General features: G+C 45.2%; 1 protein-coding gene across 3 annotated transcripts in view; it reads right to left on the minus strand.

The window, feature by feature from the left end:
• Positions 1 to 7,350, minus strand: part of EZH2 (enhancer of zeste 2 polycomb repressive complex 2 subunit) — a 62,749-nt gene extending 55,399 nt beyond the window's left edge. The window contains exon 1 of one of the 3 annotated variants that reach the window (XM_053359798.1): positions 7,288 to 7,350. The gene's annotated coding sequence lies outside the window, so the exon portion shown is untranslated. Of the gene's footprint in view, positions 1 to 6,643; positions 6,670 to 7,146; positions 7,233 to 7,287 lie in introns of those variants that run through there. The other 2 variants (XM_053359807.1, XM_053359799.1) reach the window with 2 other exon arrangements.
• Positions 7,351 to 7,685: the final 335 nt, after the last annotated feature.

Below are 7,685 nucleotides of genomic sequence, written 5' to 3' on the forward strand. Positions count from 1 at the left end.
AGCTGAATTTCCTGCTGTTGAAGAGGATGTCCTCCCTGGGTGGCTGCTACATACGTCTCTCACAGCCCCGGCACTGGTGGCAGATACAGGAGGTACGGGCTGCAGTAAAAATGCTATGTGCCTCCTTCCCACTTCTCAGCTGTTCCAACAATTGTGATGTTGTGATTTGGCACTGTGCTGCTGGCAGATTTATATTCATCCGCCTTCCTAATGATCCCTCCTCATGCTTAGCATCTGCCCTTTTCACATTTTCATTGAGCTGCCCCCATTCCCCCCCAAAAAAGACCCCTTTCTCGGCCCAGACACTGCAAGCCCCAATTTATGAGTGGAGAGGAATCATTGTATAACAACTTCTATAATAATTATAGGTGTGTGCAAGATTTAAGAAGAAAACCCAGCTAAAAATGTTATCTGAACCTGGTGACCTCATTTACATACAACCTCATTTAAAAAAAAGTTTAAGTAAAGATAAAAGATTAAGAAGGATGAGACAGTGGCCAAGGCAGGAGATGCAAATGATATATCTATGTGACAACTGCAACGGCAATGAGAAGGTTGGTGCCTTTTTAGAGACATACCAACTTTAGCAATAAAACCTCATCAGAGTAAAAGTTTTCAGTTTTAGATGTAGACTACAAAAGGTACCAGAAGTAATTTGAATTTTTTTCTAATGTAAGGAGTTGGTATGATAGGTGTTTGAAAGTTCTGCATATAATATGTTTGTTCTTTTCAAAAGGATCTTAAAGGCAACTGCTTTTTCTTGACAATATGCATGTTCAAAACTAACAGGGAAGGAGATGAACTGTCACGATATTCCTTTAGGTCTCTATCTTGCCCATGCTTTGAGCAAATAAACAGTTACTGTGCTAATATGAATTTTGGATTTTTTTTCTTATGGGAAAACAGGGCTACCTTTAACATTTGTAAAATTATTTTTGTACACATACAGAAAGGTCTGTGTAAAGTTAAATCCTATACAATAAGCAAACAATGGAATGCTGGAAGATATATATGGCCTGAGATGCAATAATAAATAGAACTGGAGATCACATTATCATTGTATTTTACATGTACCCCATCTATCTCCAAAGAGATCATAGCCTTTGCCTTCTTTTCAAAACTAAATTCATTACAACTAAGTAAGAATAACACCGTAAGAGCCAGTGTGGCATAATGGTTAGTGTGTTGGACTAGGACATGGGAGACTAGGGTTCAAATCCCCACTCAGCCCTTCAGCTCACTGGGCGACATTGGCCCAGTCACCATCTCCTAGTCTAACCTACTTCACCAAGTTGTTGTGAGGATGAAAAGGGGAGGAGAATCATGTGGACCACATTGAGGTCTTTGGAAGAAAACAGCGGTACATAAATGTAATAAATAAATAAATAGTTGATAGTACATGAGCCTTTCCTTAACATTCTTAAAATAAATGATCTGCATGTTAGCAATTGATACCCCTCAATTATTTATTTTAAACGTAATAGGCTTTTATAAGAATATTAAGATAATTCTTTACCTACAATTGAGAACTGGGATAGCTCAGTCAGGAGAGCATGAGATTCTTAATCTCAGGGTTGTGGGTTCGAGCCCCACGTGGGCAAAAGATTCCTGCCTTGCAGGGGCTTCGACTAGCTGACCCTGGTGGTCCCTTCCAATTTGTGCAATTCCATGATTCTATGAAGGTGAGTAGCTGAAAACATACAGCAGGCAGCTGCTACTTCTTTTTGGAAAGGGATGATAAAAGTGAAGGCTTTTCATAGCATGGGGTTACATAGAATGTAGCTTCTTTCCTAATTAGATTCCAAATTAAAATAAACCACACACATTAATGACTGTAATTAGTAGATCTGCTTCATGTCCTGTCAGGCTTCAGGGACACAGCTTCCTTCCCCCACCTTTGGCCGTAGATAAGCAGGACAAAGTGAAAAGAGTCACTTACAATTTAAAGATTATTTAATGATCACAGCAAAAGAACAAAGCAGCCATTCTCAGAATGAAGATGTTCCCAATTAAGGTTTCCACCAACTTCCCCCCTAGTTACTTCCGTGCCTTGCAACCTGATCTCGCAACCTCTGTGCTTTTTCTGTAGCTACCTTATCTGCTCTACGTGACCTTGGACTGATAGACTGGACATTTTCCAGCGAGAGTATGTTAGCTCTCTCTTCCAATTCTTCTTCAACTTGCTGTTCACCACCCCCCCCCCCCGTTCGCCCCAACTTTTGTCTTCAGAACTATGCGGCTCTGCAAAACCACTGTTCTAAATCTATATTGTTCCACTGCTCCTGGGCAGCTTCAGGATCCTGGTCAAGAGCAGGGGGAGGAAGAGGCTCTCACCATTCCTCATCAGAGCAGTACTCCTCAGCCTGGTCTCTGACATGTTTATGCCCTGGGTTGTAATAATGAAGACATTATAGTTGCATCTGAAATAAGCAAGTTTCTGTAGCTATTTTAATATATGGAATTGGCATACAGTGGTGGAAGCAGCTAGTAACATTGTTCATAAGGAGAAGGAAACATACAGGAAAGTACCAATATATGTGAGGATTACGTTCCAGGCCTCCCCGCGTGTAACCAAAATCACGTATATTGGGAGCACCCTGGAGGGGCAGCGGGGCTTGCACCACGGATGCATGGGGAATCTTCTTCCCCGTCCATCAGCTGAGCTGCTCAACAAGATCCACTGTCCCTCCGGCTCATGAGCAGACCCTCTCCAGAGCCCAAAGAGGATGTCCTCTTTGGGTTCTGGGAAGGGTCTCCTTGTGAGCCAGGAGGACTCTCCAGGATGCTCCCCATTTCTGGTTTACACTTCTGGGTTCCTGGCACCGCATGGGTGTTCGGTAGCATGCAAATGGGGAGTTGCCTCACAATATGATAAACAGTCCCCTCACAATATGATAAAAATTGACTTTCCATATTCATTTCTTTGAACAGATTGAGGAATGTCCAAAACAGACACAAAGATAAAATGAAATGCTGTTTCATTAAAATTACAATTATAGGTCTTTTTGGAAATGACAACCAACAGTGTAGGTTAACTGAAGAACTCAAATCAAGATCCTTAGGTACCTTATTTTATTGCCTTCTGCTAAGTTCCTATTCATTTTCTAGTACAATTTCACTTGCTGGCCTTCCAGTCATGAGATGTGCAGATTTCAACCCAATAAATATGCAAAGAAACACAATGCCCTCTTAGACTCTTGGCCCTTGAGATTATCCTTTCAATAACAGTGCTTGGGAGTACTGTTTCTTTGCATACTTATTGGGTTGAAATCTGCATATCTCATGACTGCAAGAACAACTATTGTCTAACATGCCATGCTGTCTTAATTTTGATAACCATTCTGGCTCACCTTAAATATTCAACCATTTGTATTGCTTTTCTTAAGAAAAAAGAACAAATAAAAAACCCTGCCTAATGGCCACCACATGTATGCTATGTTGAGTCAACTGACAAATGGGACCACCAGAGGCTGTATGTGGCTCGCACTGCAACACCATGCAGTCCAGACTATTGATTAACAGCAGCAATATCTAAATGCCAGACTTAACAACTAGTAACAGGGCCAAGCCAACAACTTCTCTCCCTTTCCTTTTAAGCTCTATTTTGCTCCTATTAGGCACAAGTTAGATCCTGATAATGGAACTCAATTGTTTTGAAATACTACACAGGTATGCTCCAAGAGAAACCCCCTTTTTAAAAAAATAAATAACTTTTATTAGGCTTTATAGAGAAAAATACAGAACTTAATATCAAATATATTTTCCCATTTTTTGTCCAAACTATGACTTTGATCTAAATACAATAAAAACATTGGGGTGGGGAAAAGAAAGGAATAAAGAGATTTCTAAAAAAGAAATAGAAGAGAGGTTAAAAGAGAAAGAAAAGGAAATTTAGAAGACTAGGGACTTCTTTTTTTAAAGGAACTCGCTTAAAAGGCTCATTTTAAACAAGGTTTGTAGGATTTTAAAATATGACTAACAGTTCTTAAAACTACTTTTAAAACTACCTACACACATACTCTTGGAATAAGCAGGATCATATTATTTTTACAAAAACTGTGTGATAAATTAATAGCTTCTGGGTCTTGTTCTCTCCACACCCCACTGGCCATTAAGTCCGTATTCCTTCCTCTCCCCCAATTCCAAACGGAAACACTTTATCCAAAAGCAACCAAGTCAAACTTTGAACTCTGCCACTTTGTCACATCAACTAACTAAACTATTGCTCTGCTTCAAGAGGGCCAGGTACTGCTACCTGGATTCTGATCCTAATCTTGAAGTTACTACCAAGAAGAATTTGAAAATATGGAAGAGAAAACAGGACGCAATTTCTGGGTGCTATGGATCTCGCTCCCCTTGCATACCAAAATGCACTGCAATGTACACGTTTTCAGTTTATTACAATAATAGCTTGCTGATTATTTAGAAAAAGGAAGCTCTGTTATTACATCAGCAAGTTTAAAAATATTTAATGGATTATGAACACAGATGTTAGTCAAGCGCACATTAGGAATGTGCTACCATGCCCCGCAATACTCAGCAATATATAATTGTCAAAAACTTCCCCTAAATGAGAAACTGTGATGTGAAATGAATGCAGTTGCCTCTTAGGCTTTTGATGTATTCACAGAACTTGTGACTGCCAAATTCAAATGCAGTCTATCAGCCACAGATGGCAGCCTACAAGGGGCCCCCAAACTAAGGCCCGCGGGACTCGTTTATCCGGCCCATGGTGACCCCCACCGCCCGCTGCCACCGCTCACTCTTACCGGTGCTGTGCTGCGTGGCTGCCCACTTCCGGGTTGGAGGAGCACCGGAAGTAGCTCCGCTGCGCTCCCTGGGTTTCGGGCTGCAGGCTGCTGTCCGCAAGCCTTGGGAGCCCGGCGGGAAGTTGCGCCGGGCTCCCAAGGCTGGCGGATAGCTTCCTGAACAAAATTGCATATTGTCAAAAAATGTACTCTACCTGCACCTCTGAATGCTCTCCCAAGATGAGGGCAATGGCAGATTTTTTACATATTTGGTCAAGCTGAATTTGCACAAGTGAAATGCGTGTATGTTGCCAGTAAACAGTATATACTGGAAATATATCAGATGACAGAAAGTCACAGCCAATTAGGCATACTCTATAAACGTGCATCAAACTAAACATCCTCCTTGTGACTTTTCCACAATGAGTAACAGTGGCACTAGGACACAGTTAAGCTGGCTTCTCTCAAAATTAGTGTTGCTGCCTAAGAAAAGTAATGTCTATCTTCACAATGTGGTATCTTTAAAAACCACAAAGAAAGACAGTTGGACATGCTATTTCCTTTTAAGTATCATGCTCATTTTGTTCAATTCATTAGCCTACCCATTTTAAAAGCATCAAATTGTTATACCTACTAAACATACCGGGGGAGAGAGAGAAAATTATTTTTATATTGCGCAAGAATAACCTTTGTGGGAACATATTAAAGTGGGCTAGCAAGTGATACCAGTTTAATAAAGCTTGCAATGTTTGTTAATTGATTGACCAAACAAAAATCTTCTGATTATTCCTGATCAACTTGGCAGCACATTTTTTAAAAGAAACTGATAATACAACAATACACCTGTCAACTCTGAAGTAACCGAGTTCAATTAGGCCTACTCCTTAGCAAGTAATGCAGAGCTTTCCAAACTTTTCAGGTTGGTGACACACTTTTAGGACATGCATCATTTCTTGACACAGTAATTCAGTTTTACTAGCAAACCACAGGTTAAACTAACACCTTTCCAGCCCTGAGAGGAGCAGGGGGTGGGGCATTCGCGCAACACACCTACACACTGCAGCCTAGTGTGTCATGACACACAGTTTGGAAAGCTCTGAAATAATGTATGCCTAGGACTCCAGTCTGATTTCTATTTCATATAAAGCTTACAAAAACCGCTGATGGCAGCTAGCTTCTTAGAATAGGAATTCTTCCTTACCCTACAGCAAGAAATTTTTGCTTTATTTATTAATTTTCTGTATCACCCTTCATCTGAGGATCACAGGTTGGTTTACAATATAAAAACACAAGAATACTAACATCGTAACAAACAAAAACAATCACTCCCCCCTCTACACATGGTTATTCATTATTTAAAATACTTCTGAGATGGTACCTACTGCAACATATACAGGCATTATCTAAAAAGCAAATGTTTTCCTTTCCATGTTGCTCATTCATTTGCAGACATAAAATCCATCCATTGTTACTTTAATCAAGTGACACCTTCAAACACAGTTGCAGCCATCAGATGAATGTCAGGACTTCCACTGATGGAAATTCTAGTGAAAGCCCACAATGGGCTACACTGTATTTTCAGGCTTCACACCAGCCACAAAAATTAAGAACTATCACTGCCATCCGCAGGACTGGATCTGCTTAAATCCATCCTCCGGGTTAACAAAATTGTGGATTACTTTAAAGCAAGCATTATATTAATCTTTTCTACCAATACCAGTCACACAAAAGACTTGCAGCACAATCCTATGCATGTCTATTTTGAAGTACACATGTTCAGGAATTCTGCTTTGGTACGCAAGGCTTTTCAATTTTGGAAACAGTAGCGGCAACAACTTATTCAAAATTCTTCCACCGGCATCACCCATCATGCTTCTGGTAAAGTGGGAAAGCACCTTCGATTCAAAAGGCTGAGGCGTCCTGGGGTGCTCTGGTGCGGGGGCACTACTGAGGGGAATCAGAGGCGGGGTTTGCACTTACTGGATTCCCCCCAGAAAAGGTAAATCCCGGTTATAGCGATTAGCATTTTGAGACTGAAAAGCAGCATGTCTGAGGAGCAGCCAGCGCACGGCGAATGCATGGAAGCCCCCCTTGTTCCGGGGTCCGCCAGGTGCGAGGAGGGTCCCCTCCCTCACCCCACCCCCCGACGCCCAATGAAGCAGGCAAGGGCGCGGCGGCGGCGGCGGCGGCGGCAGGGACGCCTCGCCCGGAGCCGGGCTTCCCGCTCGGCAGCTTCCTCGGGCGCGCGGAGGCGGCGCCCATTCAAACAAAGGACAGTTCGGCGCCCGAGCCCCGCGCCGCCGCGTCCCGGGCTGGGAGGAAGCGCCCCGGCCCCCCCCCGCCCCGGGAGGGAAGGAGGCTCCGGACCCCCCCCCCCCGCCCGGCGCCCCCTCCCTACCTGCTGCTCCCCGAAGAAGAGGCGGCGCCCCGACCCCCCCCCCGCCCGTGGCAGTTGCCGGGGGAGGGGCGCTCTCTCCCGGAGGGCAGGCCCCGCCCCCCCGCGCCCCCTCAGGCGGCCGCCCGCCCGCCCGCCGCTCACCCTCGCGCCCTCTGCCGCCGCCGCCGCCGGCCTCGCTCTCTCCCTCGGGCGCCCTCTCTCTCCGCCCGCGTCTCCGCGCGCCTTCTCCCTCCGCCTCCGCCTCCTCCCGCTCAGGACAAGAGCGCGGGCGGCAAACTCGGCGGCGGCGGCGGCCCAATGGGCAGCGCGCTCCTTGGCGAGGGCCTGCCGGCGCCCCGATTGGACGGGCCCGCCCGCGCGCGCGCCGCACAACCCACCAACCGGCGGCCGCGGGAGGCGGGGCCAGGGCCTGCTCGGCCCCCCACGTGCGGGCGGGAAAGGGCGGCGGGAGAAGCTCTTTGTTCTCGCGCGCGGCGGGGGGGGGAGGGGAGAGTTCCCCGCCCCTCCCCCTCCGCCATGCTGCGCGCCCGCGTGTCTTT

The sequence above is a fragment of the Podarcis raffonei genome, chromosome 12 (assembly GCF_027172205.1).
Source record: "Podarcis raffonei isolate rPodRaf1 chromosome 12, rPodRaf1.pri, whole genome shotgun sequence".
Lineage (NCBI taxonomy): Eukaryota > Metazoa > Chordata > Lepidosauria > Squamata > Lacertidae > Podarcis > Podarcis raffonei.